The sequence below is a fragment of the Eulemur rufifrons genome, chromosome 16, assembly GCF_041146395.1.
Source record: "Eulemur rufifrons isolate Redbay chromosome 16, OSU_ERuf_1, whole genome shotgun sequence".
Classification (NCBI taxonomy): domain Eukaryota; kingdom Metazoa; phylum Chordata; class Mammalia; order Primates; family Lemuridae; genus Eulemur; species Eulemur rufifrons.
The window spans coordinates 71434575-71458424 of NC_090998.1; the positions used below are offsets into that span (position 1 = coordinate 71434575).

Sequence of the window (23850 nt, forward strand, 5' to 3'; positions counted from 1 at the left end):
CTGTTTCTGGCCAGTTCTTCTGGGAACACACTGGAGCACTGGGACCCAGCACAGTAAGACTGAGAAACATGAGTCCTTTCTCTCTTCAAAGGACATCACCTCCCTGCCTTTCTGGGACACAATAGCCTCACTTTAGCCACTTGCCTTTTTTGGCCTCCGCCTTATCTTTTTGAATAATTATTATTCATCTGCCAGGCCTTTCGCAGAATGTCTGTCGTAAATAGCGCTCATCATCACCTCCATCACCACAACTGGTAATGAAAGGAAATGTGCCGGTAATGAGGAGAGCGGCCGCCATTGCAGAATGAAGAGAAATGGGCCCGGAGGCCACAGGAATGGACCTCCACTGCCTCCTGGCGCAACTGGCTCGAGGTAATTGCTTTTTTTAATCCTCCTTGCCTTCGTCTTCGCAAACTACTTCCACATTCCTTACATTCATCACAAATAGAAAACTGAACTAGCATAATAAATTAAAAAGACAAAAGAGCTTGGCTTTGTGGTGTTCACCTTAAGAGAAAGAAATAAGAATGGTGGCTGGATTAATAAAAAGAATAAGGGTTTGGGGGATTGTTCTTTTTTGTTGTCATTTTTGTCATTACAGACTGAGCCTTCTGTCAACTCCGTACAAAGACAGACTTCGACAGGAATGACGCCGAATATGCTCTAAATACATATGCCACAGCCACTGCCGCCACCGAACCGACACCCACGACATTCAGGAGAACAACACACGAGGCCAGTCTGTTCTCACTCCTCCTGCTGGGAAACCCGGGCCCAAGAGCAGTGTAGAAACGGGTTTGTGTCTACAATACCAGACGTACCAAAATAAGCTGTGTTAGGGTAATATTCATGAGGCCTGTCACTTTTGTGTTTGCCCATTTTCAGCACTATGCTGTGGTTGGGGCTACTTTAGCTGTAGTCCCTAGAAAGATTCTTTTTTTTTTTTTTTTCCCCAGAGGAAAGCGCAAATGCAATCCCCCACTACAACACATTATGCAGTTGAGTTTCCCCATCTTTGAGGAAATCGCAGGGGTCAGCACACCCAGAGTGCAATGGGTGAGCCTCACCCTGGGAAACCCACCTTCGTCATCCTGATATCTCCCCTGCCAGGGAAGTATCCCTAGAGAGATTCTTAAACTCAGCTTTCTATAAAACCATCGAGAGAATTAAGGATAATAACCAAGCCCACTCTATGGAAAGAATTGTGTGCAATTGCTGAACTTAGCCATCTGCTATTGTTTTAGAAATATGTCCACAGATTCTTTGGTACTTCGGTCCTTCCCCGTCTCATGAGTGTGGGGGGGTGCCATGTTTAGTGACTTGCTGTCATCTATTCTTAGCAAGTCACTAAGTCTTGTTCAGTAATCTATTCCAGGGAATAGATGACGGTAGAAGTGATGGGATGCCACTTCCACATTAGGCTGTAAAATGACTGCAGCGAAAGTAGAAACAACCCAAATGTCCGTCAACAGACAGACGGACAAACAAAATAGGATTTATACACGCAACGAAATATTATTCAGCTTTAAAAAGGAATGACATTCTGACACATGCTACTACATGAATGAATCTTGAAAACATGCCAAGTAAAGTAAGCCAGACACAAAGGGACAAACGTTGCATGCTTCCACTTCTAAGAGGTACCTACAGTAAACAAATCATAAAGATAAAAAGTAGAATAGAACTTACCGGGGGCTGGGAGTTTGGCGGATGGAGAGCTGTTGTTTAATGGGTACAGAGATTCTGTTTGAGATGATGAAAAGGGATTGAAAAAAGATAGTGGTGATGGTTGCACAACAATGTGAGTGTTCTTAATGTCACTGAATTGTACACTTAAAAATAATTAAAATGGTAAATTTTGTTATGTATATTCACCACAATAAAAAAAAAAAAATTGCCCAGGCCTGGTGCAGTGGCTCACACCTATAATCCCAGCACTTTGGGATGCTGAGGCCAGAGGATGGCTTTAGACCAGGCGTTTGAGACTGGCCTTTGTAACATAGTAAGACCCTGTCTCTATAAAAAATAGAAAAACTAGCATGGTGGTGCACACCTATCGTCCCAGTTACTTGAGAGGCTTAGGCAGAAGAATCGTTTGAGCCCAGGAGTTTGAGGTTTCAGTGTGCTATGATGATGCCACTGCACTCTAGAATGGGCAATAGAGCAAGATCCTGCCTCAAAAAAAAAAAAAAAAATGTTTCCACCTCACCCCCTAAAAAGATTGAAGCTTCCGTGTTAAATGTTTTCTCTCTCTCTCTCTCTCTCTCTCTCTCTCTCTCATCTCCTGGAGCACTCACTCTAGGAGAAGCCAGCTACCATGCGTTGAGGTCACTCAGGCAGCTCTGTGGACATGCCCACATGGCAAGGACCCAAGACTTCCAGACAAAGCAGCGAGCAACTGCCTTGTGAGCCTTCTGGAAGCAGAACCCCCGGTCCCATCCAGATCTCCAGATGACATCTTGACTATAACCTCAGGACAGACTCTGAGCCAGAAACATCCAGCTAAGCAACCCTTGGATTTCTGATCCTCATGAACTGCAAGATAATAAATGTTTCTCGTTTTAAGCTGCTAAATTTTGGGGTAATCTTGTTCCACAGCAAGGTATCAAATACAGTGTAAATAACTCTACATATACAAATTCACAATGATATTGAATAATATAAGTTTACAATAACGTTGGATGATAATATTTTTCTACAATGTATTTCTATTCCTTTCTGCAAATCATTAGCTACTGAGCTTAAGAAAATTGCGTATGTCCTGATCTATTTGTATCTTTGTGTTGTATTCATTTAGTTCTCTAAAATATGGCCATCCCTACTCAGGTTCCAGATGGCTCCCTTACCCACATTTGTCTATGTGGGAATGGGTATTTTTATACAACTGTAGAACATTCTTGGGATTGCTGCCTGCAATAATTCAAAATTCATACGTCAAATGTAGAATCTGTATTTCGACTGTATATTTAGAGCTGCAGATAGTACTTGCTTATTTCAAAGATGCACACTAAGTGGGAACTCCACAAACTAACTCCCTACTACCTGTTTCTCTCCTTCTCTCTCTCTCTCTCTCTCTCTCTCATTCTTCCTAAATTCTGTCTATCTTTTTTACAGTTAGGATAAAAGCAGTTTGTGTATATTGTATAATATATTGCTGTGGAGCTTGTGATCATAATATTAAAATTCTTCACCACCCACCAGTGTCTGCTATTGACTGGGTATGGGCACATAAGAGGTAAGGCCTGGGGACCTGGTTAACCCAGGAATGGTCTTACCTGTCTAACTATCCGACTGTTTTTGTTTTTTGGTTTGTTTGTTTGTTTTTTGAGACAGAGTCTCTCTGTGTTGCTCAGGCTGGTCCCGAGCTCCTGGGCTCAAGCAGTCCTCCTGCCTTAGCCTCCAGAGTAGGTGGGATTACAGGCACATGTCACCTCTCCAGGCTCCAACTATCTGGCCTTTTGCGGAATCATTCAGCCAGAGAGGAAGGGCCAAGGCAATAGCAAAAAATCGAGGTGAAGGGGCAAATGGGAGAACAGGAAGGGACTTCGGCAGAGGATCACATATGTGATAAAGGTGACAAAAAATGGGTAAGAATCTACATGCTATGCCATGAAGACAAGTATCTAAAACATTAAACCAAAAATACAGAATGTATTTCAGGGCATTTCTTTGCTCGAGTTTGAGTCAGATTCTTAAAGGAGCCATATTGGTTTAGCCATCAGAAGGGACTGACGTCACAGGACCTTCTATGTTGCATTATGAAGTGCTCTATTCTTTCCTTCTCCCCTGCAAACACCTCAAGGACCTGAAAAGTCGCTATGTTTCGGCATCCTACACTCCTTTAAGGATTTTCAAAGTAGTGTGAATGAAGTAGGAGTCAGTAGATAAGGGCCCTAGAGCTCCTGTGTTCTAGCTTCATAAGGTGACCAGATAACCGTGGCTATGACTTTAAGTTCTCTGGGCCATGTGTCATCAGTAAAATGAAGTCATTCTACCCAAGATGCTTGGACTGGGTCAAATGATCCATTGAAATTCCTTCCAAGTCTAAAATCTGCCATTTCTACGCGTTGAGTTGTGATGCCACAAGATCCTCCGTAGGACATTCCTAGGGAGCCATCCTAGCATGGCTACGGGGACAGATGGAACCATTTTCCCATCTCCACATTACATGTCCTTCAAACCAGAGCAGAAGCATAATTTGTACCCTGGAAACTCAAGAACTATGAATGAGTTTAAGAATAAATAGATAATGGGATTGTGAGCACCTGTAGGCAGAGTTTTTTTCTTAAAAAAAAAAAAAAGACAGGGTCTCACTTTGTCATCCAGGCTATAGTGCAGTGGCATGGTCATAGCTCACTGCAGCCTTGAACTCCTAGGCTCAAGTGATCTTCTTGCCTCAGCCTCCCCAGTAGCTGGGACTACAGACACACGCTATTGCACCTGGTTGATTTTTTCTATTTTTTGTAGAGACAGTGTCTCACCCTGTTGCCCAGGCTGGTCTTGAACCCCTGGCCTCAAGCCACCATCAAGCAATCCTATTGCTCCAGCCTCTCAAAGTGCTGGGATTACAGACGTGAGCCATTGTGCCAGGCCTAATAGGCAGAGCTTTATTTCTAGAGATATTCTTATCTTAGCAGAAAGGTGGCACTCTACGGGGTGAGAACCTGGCTGAATGTCCCATTCAATCAGAATGGCAAGCCTGGAAACTCTGGCGAGGACCACAAGGGCATTTAAGTGAAACTTGGTCTGGGGTATGTACATGTATGGTGTAAAGCTAAGAAGAAAAACTTTCTAGAGGCTAGACTATGTCGCCTTCACTGTTTTGGCCGACCCTGATGGCAAATGAGGTTAGATGGTGCTCAGAACATCTTCTGGGAAAGTGAAACAGCAAGTAATTGCTTTTTTTGAAAACGAGTTTTTCCATTTCTCATTGAATGGAAGAACCTTGTACGTGAGTTCTTAACCAGTGATGTGGGTAGATCTTGAAGCCTGATCTGATAGTGCTCAGGTTGGTGGCCTGAGGATAGCTAGCTTCTGGGGGGAGGACTGGAACTCTTTGCTGGAAACCCCCCACCCTCACCCCTTGACCTGAAAGCTTTAGGGAAAATGAAAAGCAGCTTCTCTTGACAAAAAGGTTGGGAATCTCTGCAGCAATGCATTTCTGTTTCTTTAAGGCTTCCATGGAAATGAACGATGTTCCCAAGCAAAGGTAGGTCAAATCTATTAAGAGAGTGGGTGAGGCATTTCCTTCATGAAAACTGGAGAATAATGGAAAAGAACCTTTTCTGACAAAACAAGAGTATCTTTTTGTTAGTTTGATTTTGTTTGATTCACCCTTATTTACTGAATGTTACGGAGAAATAATTAAATTTTGCTATGAGACTAGCTAATCGCTAGAAGAAAAGGGGAAAGGATTTCAAAGCTGGGGCTCCTTGTAGTCTACATACGGCGTAAACTAGCCCTTGTTCTCCGCTCCCTTCCTATCCCCTGCCCTTCAGCAATTCCATATTCATCCTCTCGGCTCCTAGAGAATCCTCAGGAAACTGAGCTCCAGTGGCAACAGCTTAAAAGACATTTTATTCTTCTCTCTAGCCCCCAAATGGATCCTCTTACTAGAATTGGTTCCATCACTGGGGGAGGGAAGAGTTGAGCAAGTCTGTCTCCAAATTATAACCACCTTTTTGCATTAATATGATACCTGCCATTTGCTTATTTCCTGGAAGCTGGGAAGATTTGTGAGATATCCAAAAAGCCCTTCAAAGGGCCTAGCAAAATACATCCAACAGTGGTGCAATGATTTCCTAACTCTAAGATTTCTGGTTTATCTTTGACGTTTCCTGGACACTGGCAGCATTTGGTCATATAGAGAAAGGAGAAATATTAAACCATTTTTATTTCAGCAGACCTTTTACAGCAACAAGAAGTGATTTTGTTTGAATTCTCCATTTCAGTATGGGACAATAACAGCTGTGCAGGGATTTTGCCCAACACTTTGTGAGGTTTACACTCAACTGCCTTTGTCAGAGTCTCATTTTATATTAAATCAATAGAGCACTGTTATTGAGACACCAGACTGCTACAACTTTAGAAAGACCCTGAAACAAGTAACTGTTTCTGGACCACTAGAGTCTTCATGACTTTAAAAGTCTGATGTATTTGAAAAATCCATTCCAGCTCAGGAGACATTATGGTGGAATAATATGGAATCAGACTGTTTGGATTTGAAGATTTACCCTACTGCTTATTTACAAATGCTGTGATTTTGAGAGACAATAGATCATAGAGGTTAAGAATATAGGATTTGGAGCTAGACTGTTTGGGCTGAAATCCTGATTCCACTATGACTTGCTGGATGATTTTAGGGAAGTTCTTCAAATATTTGGACCTCAGTTGCATCATCTATGGAATGGGAATAATAATGGCATCTAACTTCACATGTTGAGAAGCGGGATGAAATAAGTGAATGCATGTCAAATGCTTCAAAAAATGCCTAGCACATAGTAAGTACTTGTTCAATAAATGTTAGTTATAGTGATGCTATTATTCTTTCCAAAGTTTCTGCACTTTAGACAAAGCTAGGCAAAAGCAATAAATAAAAGGAGCTAACCAAGGAGAGCTCTGGGAAAAATGCTGAATTTGGCAAAACTGGGAATCAGGCAGTACATACTCTTTGGCACCCTTTCTTCCATTTTGCTCCCTCCTGTGAGTTCCAAGTTCCTCCTGTAGCACTGCACCCACGCTCCAGGATTTTCTTTCTGCCCCTCTTCAAACCCACCTTCATCAAACAACTTTTACTCACACCAGGTCTGTTCCCTTAGGACTTTGCTCTGAATCAGATGACCAAAAAAAAAAAAAAAAATACCCCAAAACAAACAAAAAATAAAAACAAGAAAAAGATAATCAGATTTGTTTTAAGGTATTAATGAATACCGATAAGTTAACGTTATGTTGTTGAGATATTGCATGCGCATTTTATAAAATACAGATTGCCTTATTACCAGGAAGATTGACCAAAGCTGATAACTTTAGGTAATATGTGAAGTAGGTAGGGATATATTGGGCCGGGTAGAACATTTTGGAATCACACATAAGCTGCTATTTGGACAACTCATAGAACTTGTCCTAAAGCTAACTGTTTAATATAAAGGATTATAGACAGAACCTTGGGGCTAGAGTGGAACACACTGTGTTTAAACATGATGTTATTAGGTTGACAGGCATGGCATCAAGGTCCTAGTGTTACTGGTCCCACAGTTCCCAGGGCCGCTGTCAACAAGTCATGACAAATTGGACTAGCCAAATCTTTCAGTCACATCTGATTTTGCTGAAGACATCGCTGTACCTGCTGAAGCTATTCCAAACCGAGGAAGGCCAAGCCTGCAGAACAGCAGACAAGCAAATGGGGGAAAATGGCAGAGGCCCAGCATTAACTTTCATGGTCAATTATGGCTCCAGGATAGGCAGCGTTCTGAATTAGAAAGAGGGGTCAGGGTAAGGGGAGTTGAGTTCTAGATCCGTCTCTGCTACTCCCTGACTATATATCTTTAAGCCAGTCATTTCATTTTATTTTTGAGGGTTCTGTTTGCTAAACTAGGAGAGAGATGCTTGAGAGCACTCTCTCTTCATCCTTTCCCAGCCAGAGGTTCCAGTGAGATTCTGGGACAACCCTAAAGCCCCACAGAGCAATCTGAATGCCACTACAACGGAAGGCAATGGAGCTTCTTAATCAAAGGGAGTCATGAGGAAATTAGGATGCTGAGATTAAGCTGGGGGAGGGGAAAGTAATATGGAATAAAGTAGAAGGTCAAAAGATTGGATGTGAGATCAGCAGCTAGAGGCTTTTATAGATAGGGAAGGCAAGTGACCCACAGCACTGGCTATAGCCTAGGGAGATTTTAAAAAAATAAAGATGTCTAAGCTTTATCCCAGAGCAGTTATATGGAACTTTCTAGGTCTAGGGTCTAAGCTTTGGAATATTTTAGAAAGCTCCTCATGTAATCCTAATGTTCAGCCAGTGGTGAAAACCACAAGTGGTAGACTATGCCATTTTTGTTTTTAACAACTAAAAGGAAGAATTGTATGTAAGAGCTTCTGAAGGTCACCTGAGATCGCCTGCTGATTAGATAGAAGAGAGAAAGGTCAGGAAAGACTCCAAGACAACTAGATCTCAAGGGAGGGGAATTGCCTAAGAGAATGGTAACGTCATGACAGAGATCTTGGCAATGGTGGAGGGGACATGGTTTCGGAGGGAAGGCAATGAGTTTGAATTGAAGTGGATAGCAGAATATCTGAATGATTCCATCAGTCTGCTATATCAAAAAAATGCATAGCACCATTGCTACTCTGATCAGAAAATTTAACCTTGAATTAACTACCCATTAGCTTTGATCAAAAGCCCAGCTGAAACAAAATGGCAGCAAAGAAAGATGGACTTAGAGGATGCCATGCATTTCTTTCTTGTTTGTTTGTTTGTTTGTTTGTTTTTGCTTGATTAACTTCTTTTGGCGGTTTATAAGCTCTTGGTATGTTTATGAAAGCTATGGCCCTAATTCTCAGAAAAATACCATTAGAAATCTAGAGATAAGATTTTGTATGGAGCCCGGTTAAGAATCCCTTCTATAGAGAGGAATTAAGGGGTTTATCACACCAAAGAAAGTTTTTTTATTATTATTATAATTTTGTTGTTGCTGTTATTTTAAGGTGGAGAACTACTGACAGAAGGGAAATACAAGTAGGGAAGAATGGTTAGAAAAGGCATGCATTATATGAACAACTTTTTTCTAACAATGAGGTCATTGCTAAGTCTAAAGAGGAAGCATTATCTTTCCTAAATGCCTTGGAACATGTCATGGCTTCTCCTTGTTCTTTATTCTCTGATTAAAATGTCGATGCATTATGTGTACCTGCCCTTAAAACATCCTGGCAACCACAGGAAAACATGCCAGCTCATGACAGCTATCTGCATTTTCAATAGTGCCCAACGTTTTCTACAAATAGGATTTCAGCGTCTAGAACTTTTGATTTAGAAAATGAAACAGCTCTTGTTAGCTCTAATAGAAAAAGGCAGCCTGATTTCCAATGCTCTGTTTTAATTTGGGTTTTACCAGCCAGTGATTTTATTAAAAGTGAAATCCATATTCTTGTTTAGCTTTAGCATCTCTAAAATGGGAAAATCACAGCTTCAGTAACAGAATTGAGAATGAGGTCCTGGAACCTTCTTAAAAGGAATTTGGATAAGACTTCTTGGTAAATGCTCACAAATTACTCACAACCGTATGTCTAAATAGATACAACCAGGTTTAAAAAACCTGGTTGAATTCAATGAAATACTTAGGTATGTGGGAAATAACTGGGGCTTCTTTATTAGAGTCTCATCAACATGGGGCATGTTTGCTCCAAGGCAGTGAAGGGTGGGGGCTGGGGGTCCAAGGTCATGACCAAGAAGGAATTCATGGGTCTGAGCTCTCTTTATCTCCATGAAGAAGTTATGCAACTAGAGATCAGAAAAAATGGACTCAGATTGAATCTGTGCGAGACATCTCCCCCCATCACACCATGGGGGGAGGACACAGAAGGGGCATCTGTGTCCTGGGGTCTCAGTCCTGGCTTATTAAGAGTTTCTCCAAACCTTGGTATTCTGTCAGACCTATAGCCTACCCAGGTCACAATTGAGGTGAACCCCAAAACTTCATCAGGAGCATTTTGAAACTACCTGCTGAATTAAAAACCCAAAGAAAAGCACGGTTTGTAGGACTCGAGGTGACATTGATTCATAATTCACCTGAGATAACTAGCCTCGCATTGACAGAAGAGGATTTCTTCGTATAAACATACTCTCTAGGGGAATTGTATGTTCTCTTGCCCTTAAAGCCCTGCCTATCTTAATGATCTATACCAGGACACAAATCTGTCAACAGCTGGAGCCTGGATTTGAACCCCAGTCAATTTGGCAGCAATCCAAAGCTCAACTTGCCTGTTGCAGAGGAGCCAATGTTAGTGTTTCTGTGACGAAGCTTTGAACCAGAGGACTGACTGTCAGTCAGTCTGACACCGACCTCAACAGTTCTTCAGCCCGAAACTTCCAAACCAATCAAAAGACAATGCCTACATCATTGCTCCTGTTGCTTGTGTTAACATAGCATCTCTCATGCACATTTACACACTTCTAGACTGTTGTCCAACCTGGGCCACCCCCTCGTGGCTGAATGGATGGCAGAAGTTATCAGAGGGAGTGGCCTGCAGATTGACGGCCCGCCGAAGGAAAGAGGAAACATGGAGAAGTCACAGACAACCGTGGTCTTCAGCACATAGCAAAACAGTATCTTAAGCTAAATGTACCATTTTGTTGCATAAATTATGTAAATTATGCCCTGGTTGTCAGCATCATCTTCACAATAATCACAAAGGTAATAATAATAAGAGCTAAGAGTTAAGCACCAGGTGATATTCTAAAAGTATCCATTTATTTAATCTTCAGAACAACCCTGTAAGGTAAGTACTGCTATTATCCCCACATGAGGAGACTGAGGCACAGAGAAGTTAATTAACTTGTCAAAGTTGTGCAGCTAGAATGTGGCAGAGCTAGAATACCAAGGATGCATCCTTTTGACAACATCATGCAGGTACTTGTGGTAGGCAGGAGACTGTGGCCCCTCAAAGACGTCCACATCCCGAATCCATGGATACGTCATGTTACATGGCAAAGGAGAATGGAGGTTGTAGATGGAATTAAGGTTGCTGATCACCTACCTTAAAATAAGATTATCCTGGATGTTCTGGGTGGGCCTGATGTAATCACAAAGGTTTCTTAAGGGCAGCAAGAGAGTCAATGTCAGAGAGGTATGATGTGAGAAAGACTTGACCCGCCACTGCTGGCTTTGAAGACGGAAAGAGGCTATGAGCCAAGCGGTGCAGGAAGCCTCCAGAAGCTACGAAAGTCAAGAAAACAGATCCTCCCTGAGAAGCTCCAAGAAGAATTCAGCCCTGCTGACACCTTGATTTTAGTCTAGTGAGGCTTATTTTGGCTTTCTGACTTCCAGAACCATAGGATAATAAATTTGGGTTGTTTTAAGCTATTAAGTTTGAACTAATTTTTACAGCAGCAATAAGAAACTAATATGCTATCTTATTTATAAGTTGCTTTGGATAACATATAGAATTAAGCTAGAGCCAGAAGGCATCTTTAAAGTGGCAATGAATTACCCACTCTGACTTTAGCCGTGAACGGAAATTACCTTTCTGAAGGTTCTTCTCTCCTTGATGCCAGAAATTGCATGATTCAAAACAAAGAAGCCCATGAGTCTGCTTCATTTTAACAGGGATAGAAATGGCTTAGGAAAAATACAAGAGCCTCTTGCTAATACTGCCCGTGCAGTAACAGATCAGCTGGAATCTAGGTTCAGCCTATACCCCCAGAGCCCCTGGGAATTCCATCCCAGCCAGTCTCCTCCTAAGAAGGGGATGTAGGAAGGAGGCCTTGGCATCTTTCCTATAAGTGGGCTTAAGTCTAGCCACGCCACTGACCAGCTGAACAGACTTTGAAAAGTCACTTAATGTCCCTGAACCTTTTTATTTTTTATTGCAAAATGGAGGTAATGATATTCAACTAATAGATTAAATGTGATGAAAATGCAGGATTTAGATGAGGGCTTCAATACACTTTAGTTTCCCTTTCTCTGTGTTCTCCTCTTTCTCCCTTCCTTCTTTCCTGAATCACAACCAAGAATTGCCGTGCCTTTCCCTGGTTCAGTAGTGAGGATTCTGTTTGTCTTGTGCAAACTCAGGGCAGAAAGTACCTTTATTTCATAGGAGGCAGGAAATTCACAGTAACTGGAAGATTAAGTTTTAGACATTTCATTTGTTCTCTTTTTCTGTTTTACTGTCTTCCGCCCTTTACGACACTATTCCCTTGGCATTTGCAAATTTACTTTTTTATTTCTACAGGTGTAGGTGGATTGATTTAAGAAAAGAAATGGTAGCACAAAAGAGGAGATTTTTTTTTTCCCAATGTAGAATTCATTTCAGAAAGGAGGAGCGTTTTTCATAATTATCATAGCTTAACATTTGAATGTTTATGAAGTACCAGGCACTGTTCTGCCTATCTCCTACGTATTAATCCATTTAATCCTCAGAACACCATGAAGTGAGTACTTGTATTAGTAGTCAAGGAAACTGTTAGGCACAGAGAGGTTAAGTAAATTATCCAAGGTCACACAGCTAATAAGTGGTAATACTCAGATTTGAAGCTGGGCAAATATATCCAGTTTCAGAATGCATGTTATCGACCACTTTAGCAGCTTATTCAACACTCCTTACTCTGGAAATTGGGGAAAAGGAGATATCAAAAACAGAGATTAAAAGAAAATGAATCATAAAGAGCATTTGATGTAAGTATTGAGTTTAATGTTATTGAAATCTGATGTTTTCAAATATTCATACTAGAAACACGACTATTGTACATATGGGCAGGTAATTCAGTCTGATCAACCTTTTCTAAGTAACAGTGTCACCAAGCCAACGGAGAGTCCTGAAAAAGGGTCTTGGGTTTGCTATTATTTCCCAGTGCTAACATTCCTTGACCGAAAACAATCTCCAGACTTCCACGGGTAGACAAAATATCAAGTCTGCTTTCTTTGAGGGAGAAACAATTTCCATTTCAAGGACAGGAAGTGGACATTTTCTTGGCTGAGTGATAATGTTTCTTTACTGGAAGTACCTACATTTCTTCTTCCTGAATCAGACTTCTAGAATTTTTTTTAAAAAAACCTAAAAAAAAGACCACTGATATCATTTACTTCCTCCGCTTTCAGCGGTAATGGAGAGGGAGAGGTCACATTTGCGTGGACAGGCTCCTTTGGAAGCCCAGCTAGGACCCGAATCCAGTCCCCACCCCCCCTCCTCTTCTGGGTCTCCTGCCGCTCAGCCACATGGATTTCTTCCTCTTACACACTGGCCCTTTTTGGCCACCAGTAAACACACTGACCTTTGAAATATGGAAAGAAAAGCGCTTTGAAATAAAACTGGCACAAACAGCGGTCAGACAGCCGTCATCTGGAGGCCGAAACAAAGAGGAGCATAGTTTTCAAGCTGTCTTCGTAATTACACAAAGCAGTTATCACTCAGGCCCCAGTCTGAGCATTGCCCCCCAAACAAACAGCCGAGGGCTGGGAGAGCACATAGGCCACTTTGTTAATAGCATACCGGGGAGTGGAAAGCCCCCCAGCTAAAAGCACAAGTGGCTCGGAGTGGTTTCCAGGTCTCCCGGCTCTTTCCTTTCTCCTTTCCCCGTTAAGCCCCTCTGCTCTTCTTGGCAAAGGCCTTCAGGTGAGGTAAGTGCCAATTAACAACAAAGAGCTTGATGTAGTTCAAGTTTATGATTCAGAGCTGGCTTCTCATGAAATATATTCTTCTTTCCTGATCCAGAAGCCACGATGGATGGATAGCAAGGATCCTAAGTGTGATTGAGATTTGGCTCATTTTTGCTACTGCCCTAAAAGTGATTTCCCTTTTTGGGGTTTGCTCAAATAGAAAGCAACACAAACAAACCCAGAAGAGGACAAAACCAATTCTGAAAACGTCAGCTGCAAAGATAACTGGAGCAGAAGGCTCAGCAAATTGGGCTTTTGGAAAAAAAAAAAAAAAAAAAAAATGGTCTTAAATTTCTTATGGGTTCTTTGGAAATAAATATGGCCAGACTTCAGAATGAGTAGGAGAGATGAGAATATCTAATCCAAAGCCTTTTCCAGCTTCCAAATTTGGATTTGATTTTTCTCTCCTAGGAAAGGTTTTAGTGTTGTTACAATCCTTTGAGTGTTATCACGTCAGTTTATAAAAAATATTTTTGTGAATTGTCTTTAGGCCACAGTGATCTGAGATCTGACCAATAAAACAATCTGATTTAACATTTCAAGACCATTAAAAAGCAAGAGGTTTGCTAATAGGAATACAAATAAGTTAAAATATATTCCCAAATAATTCCTCTAATCATTAATTGTACTCCATTGCTTAATATTTTCAGAGCCTACTGAATTTAGCAAAGGGAATGACAGATGCATATTAAAATGCATGCAAATGCTACACACAAGCCACATTTTAATATATTGTTTTGCATTCATAATTTTAGTCTTGTGATTTGTATTTTCATTTGCTTGGGAACAAAGACTTTCTTCTTTCCCCACTTGGGAAACAAGGCAAGACTTGTTTCTGCCAGCATCTTAATAGTATTCCTGAAAAAGCAGCAAACTTAATGGTTCAGGAACCACTCTCCACCACCTGCTTACTGGCCCCTAACAGGGGCTGCATTTACAAAGCACTGAAAAGGTGAAAATATGCAATCAATCAGTTGCTTTGTCACATAGCGGCAAGCAATCATTTTTTGTTGTTGTTGTATTAAAACTGAACAGCCTGCTTTTCAAAGAAAATTAAGCTGTTTAAATATACAGTCTCTTTTCAAATAGAAGGTGTGGCAGAGTGACTGTGATGTATTCATCAAATCCCATTCCCTTTTAATCGGGGGGCCATGGACAGACCACATTTCCTAGCTGCCCCTGCAATTAGGTGATTTCTGGTTAGTGGAAGGTGGGCCAAAATTATGCACACAATTTCCAAGTCTGGCCCTTTGAAATTACTGGGCAGTCCCCTACACTTATGCATTTCTCCTCCTCCTAACCTCTTGGCAAGAGGCTGAGGATCAGGTGAAGAACACCAAGGGCTTTAGAGGAGCTCCTAGATGAAGGGAGGTTGGGTCTTAGAATAAAATAGCATGGAATGAAGTCTCTGCCCCATCTGTTTCCTCACAATAAACGATGACACTTAGTCACTGTGTGGCAGTCAGCCTCTCATGGCCCCTATCTGCTGACATTCATACCCTTGTGTAGCCACCTCCTACATGGTACAAGGTCTGTCTGTGTGACCAATGGCATATGGAAGAAATGACGGTTATCATTTCTAGGATTTGGTTATGAAAGTCTGCAGCCTGTCTTGGGTGCTCTCCTACTCATTCTCTCTCTTGGATTACTCTCTCTGGGAGGAGCCAGCTGCCACATCTTGATGTCACTTGGGCAGGCTATGGAGGTGCCCACATGGTAAGGAATGGGGACCTCCCTCCAGCAGCCAGCAAGGAATTGACGCCTGCCACAATCAGGTGAGTAAGCTTGGAAAAGAATTCTCTAGCCTCAGTTGATCCTGTGGCGTCAGCAGATAGTTCGAGTACTAAGCTGCTCCTGGATTCTTGACTCCTGGAAACTATGATAGATAAATGTTTGTTGCTTTGAGGATCTAAGTTTTGGGGTTATTTGTTAACATAGCAATAGATAGCTAGTACATAATTATGAACAGGACTATAAGGTTCTAAGGGTAAAGACTTTGGTTTGTTATTCTTGAGATCTCACTGTCTAATGCAGTGCCTGTATGAGAGTAAGCACTGAATGAGGATAAATAATGCATACGACTTCAGTAAGGTCCACAGGGGTCCTTTATATGGTGTGTGCAAAGTCAACATATGATGTGTAAAGTCAACATGTTAGAGCAGCTACGATTTTAAGGCTAGATTGTGAGGTTCCTGTATATCTAATCCTGGAAGATGGGATCAACTGCACCTTAGATCCAGAAAAATTCTAGGATTATATTCCTATCAAATGGATAGATCATAGTTTGCCAGACATTCCTGTAAAGAAGAGAAAAACTCAGTTATCTAGTTACATTTTTCCAGATTATCATGCTTATGTTTGTATGGACCAAGTTCTGTTCTAATAGCTGCACAGGTTAACTTAATCTGTACAGCAACCCAATAAACAGTATGCTGTTATTCTTCCCATTTTACTGATGAGGAAATAAACTCAGTAAAATTAAGCCCAGGTTACAGAGCAACTCAGTGACAGAGCTTCTACTGTATGTCTGGACTTACAAGCTCCTAGGATCTTGGGATTACGCACCATTATGCTGTATTGCCCGCTAACTTTAGTTCTCCAAAGAGAAAGAACAGAGATGAAAAGTCCAGGAAAGGACCGCTAACTAGATAGAGTGGATGAAGAGATATCCCCGTGAGGAAAGAAAAGAATAATCAAGACTTTCAGGCTTGAGAAATTCAAGTTAAGAGGCACTGTGATCAAAGTTTCTAAAATCCTGAAGAACATGCAATTATTTATTCAAACTGATACACACCACAGGGATGGGTCCTCCCTTGAAGCTTGTCAGAGATAGTTTAGGGGAACCCAGATGCAAGCTGCTTTCAGATTGAATAGACACACCCTCTGCCTCCAATCCTGCTGCACAGAGACAAGACCCGCCATCCCAGAAGCTGCAGTGGAGAGGAAAAGAGTATCCCAAACCATGGGGCAACCAGCTCTGTGTGGAATAGCTAGGAGGGGTTGCTTGGCCTCCACATGGTTGGCAAAATCCTTCATAACCAATTTTTCCAGTGCTTGCAGATCAGCTCCAGCCTCAAAGAAATTAGGAAGGGGCCAAGAAGCACTGGGAATGAGTGGCCATCTCTGTGTCTGCCTCTCCTGACTACCCTATTTTTGCTTGTTTTTCATGGGAACATGTGTGCGCAGTGAGAACTAAGAGTATTTAATTGCCACAGGCAGCTTCCTAAGTTTTCTTAGCCCAGTGTGGTGGGAAAGAGTGGAAGTTGCTGTTTACAAGGAACACTGCCAATGGCTAATGGGAACGCTTCATGACTTTTGGATGTTTGTAGAACTGAAGGCTTTTGAAACCTAATTTCAAGGCTGACCTAAAGTCTTCGTGACACAGATAATGACCTGTGGAAAAAGTCATGGCTAACACAGAAACTCCTCACTTCCTCTGACTTTTATGAATTTTGGTTGCCAAAATATGCTTCCCTTAATTTTAAGTAGTAAGTCACATTTTTTAATCCATAACAGTTGGTGCTAGGCAGACTTTTATTTAAATTTATCTTCCACTTCATGGGGCAATGAGTTTGCCAAAGAAAGGAATGATGCATTAAACTTTTGCTAGGAGAATATTACAGGTGGGTAGAATAATATACTAAAAAATGTGGAAGGACTGTTTAAATAAAAAGAAATTGATATGTCAATTACACATCACTCTCAGTAGTTTATTAAGCAGGCCCTCAAGGGTCTAATTCTCACAGGAACCAAGTTTGAATTCTTACACTTGAAAATAAGAATGCTTTATAATGATCCACAATTCAGAATGTTCACATATTTATGCTAGCCATTGTTTTCTTTCAATCATTCTGAATTGATGAAGTCTTGCTCAAGAAATAAAGAGCCTGCATTTATACCACTTTGTAGTCCTTTCCAGCTGTGGCTTACAAAATCAATTACTTGGCATTAATTCATCACTTATAGGCTTTTCCATTAGAAGAAAGATAAATTTTTTCAAAACAGCTGGTGACTGTCATTGTATAAATAAATCCAGAGTCCACTAACAAATGGATCACTAATGTGCAAAAGGCCTTGTTCAGGGCCACCCTCTAAATGAAGGGGCAGTTTTGATGAGATTCCAGATGTTCTCCTACATTTGCCCCATTATGTTACTTGTATTTGGCCTGCATCCTTTCTTTCCTGCCCACACCAGGGATTAATTATTTATTTCCTGCCCACACCAGAGGTTATAGAAGCTGGATTAAAAAATTGCTATACATTTTATTTCTATTTAGAAAAAAACTCCAGACTTTTGCATCTGTTTTCTTTTCAAACTACCTCACCTTTTGGCAACCCTGGGCTAGTTCCCAATTTCTTTAGTTTTTACCTTAGTTTTGTCTCTTTGTTTAGCTCAGTTGGTAACTGTGTACCCCAGTCATGAGCTACACCCCACTTTGCATGCATTTTATGCTGACTTTTGATTCAGATCCATGCCACCCTAGACCCAGCTTGTCAGTATAGGAAGATTATCAGTCTTTACTGGGAGGACTGTGTCCACCAAGAAAGTGGGAAAAATTTCCATGTTTCCAGGAGCTAAGACTGAGTTTCTAGGATGATCACCAATTCCTCTTCACAAAGAATGCTGGCTTTTCCAAAGATGAGCAGATTTGCTCACTGGCAGTAACCTGATCTTTGGTATAATGTCTCTTGGAGTCTCCATAATTCTTAAGGAAAGATCTTTAAGAACAAATACTTTATGGATCTATTTGTGTGTTTTAAAAAAATTGTGGTTATAACACAAAGAGAAAGTGATTACTGGTGAAATAAAGATATGTCAAATGAATAAGCAATTATTTAAAGAATGGTGTCAGGGTCTCAGTGTTAAGCTCTGTTTTTATGTTTATACACATAAATATCTAAATATCTAACTTGAGGTTATTCAATGTCCTACTTTGTCTTCTCCTGATCATGTACGTTGACTGGTTAACTTGCAGGTTCTACATGTGGGTCAGAGGGATCCAGAAATAGTTATGATTACATAGATTCACAAGTAGTACAAAGTGTATTGCTTTCCACTAACACCTCCTACTAAGCCGTAGATGAGTGTATCAAGAACAGTCACCTTCCCCATGGAGAACAACCCATAGACTGACCAGCAGCCTGTGATAAAGTATGACATGAAGAGATGGGATGAGCCAACTGGACTCTTTCTCTTGAAATTTTAGACAGAAATACTGAGAGAATGAGGCAATATTGTGGGGATTAAAAGGAAAAGAATGTCATTAGATAGAATCATGGTCACAAGGAATGACGGGAAAGTAAAGTTCTAAGGGAGTAGAAATTTTGAGTTGGAAGAAGGTATGAGGCAGATACAGGAGATAAAGAAACCAGTGAATGGAGAAGCAGGTGCAGGGCGAGAGCCCAGGGCATGCTCATGGTGGAACACCCAAGTGAAGGTTCTGGCAGCCTGGCTCCTCTGTGGGTCCTGCTCTTTTCATGGCTGGTGGTTCGATTTTCTTTACATAGATGTCTTTACAACCAAGGAATACTTCGCATGTATATGCTGACAACACACCTATGATTTTTACACTTAACAATGCTGATAGAGAAACTCCTAACTTCTCCCTGCCTTCTATCTTGTTTGCCTACTATGGAGCACCACATTGCTACCTGAATAATCTATCTCATATGCAAATTTAATCATTTTACACACTTGTTACCAAATGGTTTCTCACCAACAGAATACAATCCTACATTGCTTTTCAAGATCCTAAATGCCTCCAGCTTACCTTTCCAACCTTATATTCTACCCTCTGCTTTTCATCTCTGTATGTGAAGGGCAACAAAACAGGTACACCCCCTCCATCTTGGTGTCCTGTGCCTGCTCTCTTCTCTGCCTGGAATTCTCTCTCCCTCAATGGCTCTACCTGGAGCTATTGCCTGCCTGATAAAACCCTGAATGATTCTACAATATCTAGATCTTCATCTTGGAAGCCTTCTATGGCCTCCCAAACAGGGATGAGCTCTTCCACCTTTGAGCTTCCACTGTGACAGGTGCAGTTATTATGCTATTTAAGCAACTATTTGTTTACATCACTTCTACTTTTATCAGTATTTCTCAAACTATGGTACAAAGAACAATTGCTTCAGAAGTACCTGCCTATGAACAATGCAAATGCCTTGTCCGTATTTTAAATAGCCATTCCTGGGGCCTCTGAGTGCAGTAAAATTTGAGAACCACTGCACTGGACTTTAAACTCCTCAATGGCAGGTACCATTTATTTGTCTCCTTTGTAAAACCTCTACATAGCACATGGTAGCTAATGAATAAATGAAAACAGTGCATTGCTTTTGAGCCACAGGTTAGGCTTTTGCGGCTCCTGCTATGTATAACCTTTAACAATACAGGAGTGCAGGATCCAGTCTTATTCACTATCGGATCTATCCCAGATCCTAGCCCAGGGCCCTGGTGCAGGATAGATACTTCACAAACACTTTCTCACTGATTGGAAGAAAAGAAAGCCTACAGAAGCTACAAGAGCTGTGCAGCAGGGCAGAAATGTAGCCTGAGCATCAACAAGATTAGCACAGGACTGCTCAGTTACTCAGGAGGAGATGTTAAGGAAGAGCAAGAGCTGGCAGTGCTCTGCTGTTCCTTTGTAGAAATCTTTGATGTGGGCCGTGAAATGTCAAATCCAGATTTGATTAAGCCCAACTCCAGATCCCCAAGGCATGTGTGTATCCACGGTCTTAATGTAATTATTGGAGCCACCTCTGCCTGCTCCATACTTTTAAAAGGGCTGAGCTAGCACCCCATCCATTGATACCAACTCCTGCAAAATGAAGCCTGCAATTAATTCATCACGTCCCAGGCAGATAATGCCTATAAAGCTTAATCTAGCTCCTTCCTGAAAATTGAAGTAGCAAATTAAACCAACAACAAAGAAAATCCCTCTGATCTGCTGAAAAGTCAGGAGAAAGGGTGGGTCCCAAAGGCTACAGCAGAAATCAAAGTTTTGCTTCTTTTGCTCAGGGCTAAACTGTTCTCTGCTTTGGAATTTTCCACTTCCTCCTTCAAATGATCACCTACCAATTTTCAGTTAACCCATATTTTAAATTTTTAAAGGCAGAAGCCAATAAACAACATGAACTATTTCAAGAGCAGTGGACTTCTAGTTGCATGAGTCAGAATATACAAGTGGAAACTTGGCTTCCCCTGTTTATACACATTTGAGGGCTGGGCACAATCGTCAGGCCAAAACCTAGTCCTAAATCAAAGTAGGTACACTGGGATCTATCAGATTAAACCCAAATGCCACAGCTTCACTGGAGCAGACAAGATTTCCCCCACTGCATTCTCAGAGGGAAGAGGGCTGAGGCATCCACTCTCAAGCTCAACCACAAGCCAGAGCTCCACTTTGTTCTGTGAAATTCAGAACACATTTTTTCTCTCTGTCTTTCTCTCTCTTTTTTCCCCCTTTTAAAATTTACTCCTTCCCTTACTTAGGGTCTGGCTGGAATCAAAATTCTGAGAGCCAAAGACACCAGGAGAAAGACTGCTTTATTGTGAAATCCAATCTGAGTAAAAGCAAGATGGATCAACAATTTTTTGACCTTACTCAGTGATAAAGTCTAAAACTGATCCACATGGTTTAGAGAACTTGGAAAAAGTCTGATAAACTGTCAAACCACAGAAAATTTAGAGTTTGCTTGTCATGCTATATAGAAATAATTCATAAGTTTTTTCAATTTCAGAAGTTTTAGGAGCTTTCTAAAGCAGGACCAACAGATCTGAGGAGACACAAGTTTCTGGGTGACCCTAGAACCAATCCATGTTTCTGAGGCTATTGAGACAAACCCAGGCACCATGTTTATAGACTAGAAGGGACTCTATTGGACCAGTCTGTACCAAACTCACCACAAGAGATAGAGAATTTCCAAACCAACATCTAACATGGGACAGTGAGGGAAGCTTTTCACCATTTTTTGGTTCCTACTTCAACAGCTAATCCCAGACATAACAGTGACACTAAGGTTTGAGTCCTGGCAAAAGGTGATACTGAAATGACTGACTTAAATATCACAGCATTCTGGCTTAAATATCACAGAACATTTTCATATACAAATTGTATTAGACATAGTTCCTACCTTTCAAAGGCTTTCTTGCCTAACATCATTGACTATCTCATTGTCTCTTGGCCTACATATGCAGTCTGAACAAATGTACATCCCTCCAACTACTCTTCCATCTCCCCACCAACCTTGCCATGACTTCTACCCTCCAGACCAAGGACTGGTAAACTTTTTCTGTAAAAAGAGAACCACATAGTATATATCTTAGATTGGTAGCCCATGTGGTTTGTGTCACAACTACTCAACTCCGCTGTTGTAGAACAAAAACAGTCACAGACAATACATAAATAAATGAGCATGGCAATGTTTCAATAAAACTTTATTTACCAAAACAGGCAGCAGTCTGGATTTGGCCCCCAGGCTGTAGTTTGCCAACTCCTATTTGAGATAGACCAAATTTATTCCCTTGTAGGTGCTAGTTTCCTCTGCCTTGGAGCCTTTGTCCTTTACCCCCAGCTCAAATAAATTAATTGATTAAAATATATTTTTTCCTGAAAGATTATTATGAGCCAGATAGTGTCCTAGGCTCTAGAGATACAACAGTGAAAAAAGCAGATGACATTTTATATTGTGAACGAATTTAGATTCTAGTGGAGGCAAGTACACAATAAACAATTAGCAAACAAAAACATATATCCCAGGCGGAAGTAAGATGAAAAAAAATAAGGCAGGGTAAGGGGATAGGTGTGTTATTTTAGAGTGGTCAGGGAAGACCATTGATGAGGTGATATGGAAGCACAGATAAATACAAAGCATGAGTTCAAGTTATGTGGCTATGGGGGTAGGGAAAGTATTCCAGGAAGAAGGAACAGTAAGTGCAAAGTGCATGGGGTAGAGCATTCTTGGTATATAGGAGGACATGAAAGTCTAGTTGGAGTGCAGTGAATGAGTGGAAGATGAGACCAAAGAGGTAGCTGTGGGCAAAATTTTGTAGGACTTTGCAAGCCATGGAAAGGGCTTTGGTTTTATCCTGAATGAGATTGCAAACCATTGAAAGGTAGAAAGAAAAGTGATATGATCTGCCTTATATTTTAATAGGATTACTTTGGTAGCCATGTGAAGTACAGAGTGTAGGGAGGCAAAAGTCAAGGTCAAGAGACCTGATGAGAGACTGTTGCAATAATCTAGGTGACAAATATTGTCCAGGGTGATCAGAGTAGAGGGGTTAAGAGTGGTCAGATTCTGAACATATTTTGAAGGCAGAGCTGAAAAGTAGGCTGTGAAGGAAATATGGAGCCAAGGATAACGCTCAAAGTTTTGACCTGAACAACTAGAAGAACAGAGTTTCCATTTATTGCAATGGTGAAGTCTGTAGAAGAAACATATTGAGTAGAAATAATTTAGATTTGTTTTCTTATCATGCTATGTTTGAAATGCCTGTTGGACCTCTCAGTGGAAATGTTAAGTAGGCAGTTAAATATGTGCATTGGAGTTCAGTGAGCTGTCATGGGCAGAGGTGGATATTTGGGACTTAGCTGCCGTTGGTGATCTTTAAAGCCATGAAATGAGGTAGAATCACTTGAGAGAAATGAGAATAGGAGAGATCAGGGTCTGAGCTCTGGGGAACTCAGATGTTTTGAAAGTAGGAGGACAAAGAAGAGCCAACAACAAAAACCACAAAAACTTAAAAAGAGTGACCAGTGAGACAGGAAATGAAGTAAGAAAGAGTGACCTCCCAGGAGCCAAGTGAAGAAAGCCTCACAAGAAGGAGGAAATGAGCAACTGTGTGAAATACTGCTCACATATTGAGCAAGATAAGGATGGAGACGTGACCCAGATTTGGCAACATGGGAGCCATCGTTGACTTTGACAAGAACAGTTTGGGAAGTGATACAGATAAAGGCCTGTGTAGAGTGGACATAACAGAGAATGAGAAAGGCCCAAATGGCAGCTTCCTTCTGGGATCCCTAAACACTTTATACTCTATGATAACATTTTTTCACAATTATAAATATTGGCTTATACATCTACCTCATGAACTAATTGTGAGCAATTTAAATGCTAAGCCATGTTCTATTCATCATCATTCTTTACACAACACAATACTAGGCACATACTTAATTCTCATTAAATGTTTGTTAAACAAATGTGAAATTGTAATCTAAGAAATAAAGTTTCCATATAAAGGAATATGAATACCATTTAGACTAGAAGAATATTAATATTAAGATATTAATATTAATAAGCAGAATTTTTAAGAGGGGAGTGAGTACTATCTGCTGTTGTTTAGTGTTATGCCACTGTAGATATTTGAAATTACACCCCAATCATTTTACTTGTCTGTCTTTAAATTATACATATATTATCCTTTATAGTATATAGTGAGCTCACTCGGCTGAACCACTCAATTTTGCTAATAAGGACAGTG

At 40.9% G+C, this 23850-nt stretch overlaps 1 non-coding gene across 1 annotated transcript; it reads right to left on the reverse strand.

Moving 5' to 3' along the window:
- Positions 1-953: 953 nt before the first annotated feature.
- Positions 954-1118, reverse strand: LOC138397818 (U1 spliceosomal RNA). Its single transcript, XR_011235916.1, has one exon. It is a non-coding gene; the product is annotated as a U1 spliceosomal RNA (small nuclear RNA).
- Between the last annotated feature and the right edge of the window lie 22732 nt (positions 1119-23850).